Consider the following 1966-nt stretch of genomic DNA (forward strand, 5'->3'; position numbering starts at 1 on the left):
AAATAGGTTAATAGAGGGTACATAGTTCTATGAAGCATCAATAAATTAAGATCTTTACTCACCAAGCTTATTCAAAATCAGAACACACTACTAACAATTATGTGATTTATGGCTTTATTTCATTTATATTTGCTTAATACATAAAATTCAACATGAATTTTCTTCGATCCATTACATAGATATTCTTTACTTATTTTGTTTTGTCAACTGCTACATAAGTTCAGTAGTTATATACATGTTCTAACTCAATGACTAAAAATGCTCAGAACATCTTGCATTATTTTTCTAATATAAGTTTTTAAATTCTTGTTAAAACTTGGAAGAAGGGAATGCGTTTGAGTGATTCATTTTGTCCTCAAACAAATGTTGTCTATTGATCATCCTGGAGTGTTATTTATTTCATTTCATAATCTTTTACTTAAATCATATTTTACCTGAATAAAAAGAATTCTTTTTACAGTTCACTACAACTGTTCTTTCTATGATTTTTTTCTATTCTAATCTTTAATAATGCTATTATACTATGTTTCTTTGTACATCAGTGAGGTGCTAACACTTTTTTTTTAGTAAAGAACACTGCTATTTATTCCCTTTACATTGCTCTCTTCATTCAAATAACTATGATTTATAATTAATGCCCCAAGAATCAAAGACAAAATTAAATCCTACTTATTTTAATTTTCAAATTATTTTGATAAATACTGCTTTTTAAAAAGGGAGATAGTAAAATATACAATAAAAATGAGTGATAAGAGGTTTCAGCTTTCATTGCTATAAGACAATTATAGGTTAGTAAGAAGCTCAGTCAATACGCCCACCCCCTCATCTCACTGGGGCACTAAGGTAGTGGCGGGGGTGGGGTGCAGGGGGGGGGGAAATGGGGGTGTGGCCAGAGCCTCCATGGCTCCCAGGTACAGAGAGAGGCCTGCTGAAAATGACTGAATATAAACTTCTGGTAGATGGAGATGGTGGTGTAGGCAAGAGTGTTTTGAAGATACAGCTAATTCAGAATCACTTTGTGGATGAATATGATCCACAAAGTGATCATATAAAATCCAATATGAGGATTCCTACAGGAAGCAAGTAGTAATTGATAGAGAAATTTGTCTCTTGGATATTCTTGATGTGGCAGATGAAGATGAATACAGTGCAATGAGGTATCAGTACATGAGGTCTGGGGAGGGCTTTCTTGGTGTATTTACCATAAATGATACTAATCACATGAAGCTATTATCAAGAACAAATTAAAAGAGTTAAATAAAGACTCCGAAGATGTATCAATTGTCCTAATAAGAAATAAACATGAGTTGCCTTCTAGAACATTAGACACAAAACAAGCCCTGGATTTAGCAAGAAACTACCAAATTCTTTTTATTGAAACATCTCCAAAGAAAAAGACAGGGTATTGATGATATCTTCTATATATTAGTTTGAGAAATTTGAAAACAGAGAAAGTAGGAGTGAAGATTGTAAAAAGAAGTCAAAGATAAACTGTAAAATTATGTAAATACAATGTGTACTTTTTTTCTTAAGGCATACTTAAGTAAATGGGGTAATATTTGTAATAACACTAAATTATTAACATTTGTTTTAATATTATCTAATTGTTTTCCTAGTCCATGCAAACTGTTAACTTTTATCTTTAATGCTTATTTAAAATGACAGTAGAATTATTTTTCACTCCAAGTGGCAGTAATCCCTGAGTTTTGGTATTTGAACTAGCAATGCCTCTGAAAAATAAACTGAATACCTGAGATTTCTGTCTTGTGGTTTTGGGTGCATGTAGTTGATTACTTCCTATTTTTCTTATCAATTGTCAACGATGGTGTGAAACAAATAATGAAGTTTTCAAATCATCTCCATTCTGTATTTTGTCTAGTCACATAAATAAATTAATTACTAATTATAAGTTCAAGTGAAATTTTATGATTGTTTTAGTGAAATATTGAGGGTATAAAAATTTGTG

The 1966-nt window shown here is 31.0% G+C and overlaps 1 pseudogene; it reads left to right on the forward strand.

The window, feature by feature from the left end:
• Positions 1 to 922: 922 nt before the first annotated feature.
• Positions 923 to 1443, forward strand: LOC105881519 (GTPase KRas pseudogene; annotated as a pseudogene).
• Positions 1444 to 1966: the final 523 nt, after the last annotated feature.

Source organism: Microcebus murinus, chromosome 1 (assembly GCF_040939455.1).
Source record: "Microcebus murinus isolate Inina chromosome 1, M.murinus_Inina_mat1.0, whole genome shotgun sequence".
Classification (NCBI taxonomy): Eukaryota; Metazoa; Chordata; class Mammalia; order Primates; family Cheirogaleidae; genus Microcebus; species Microcebus murinus.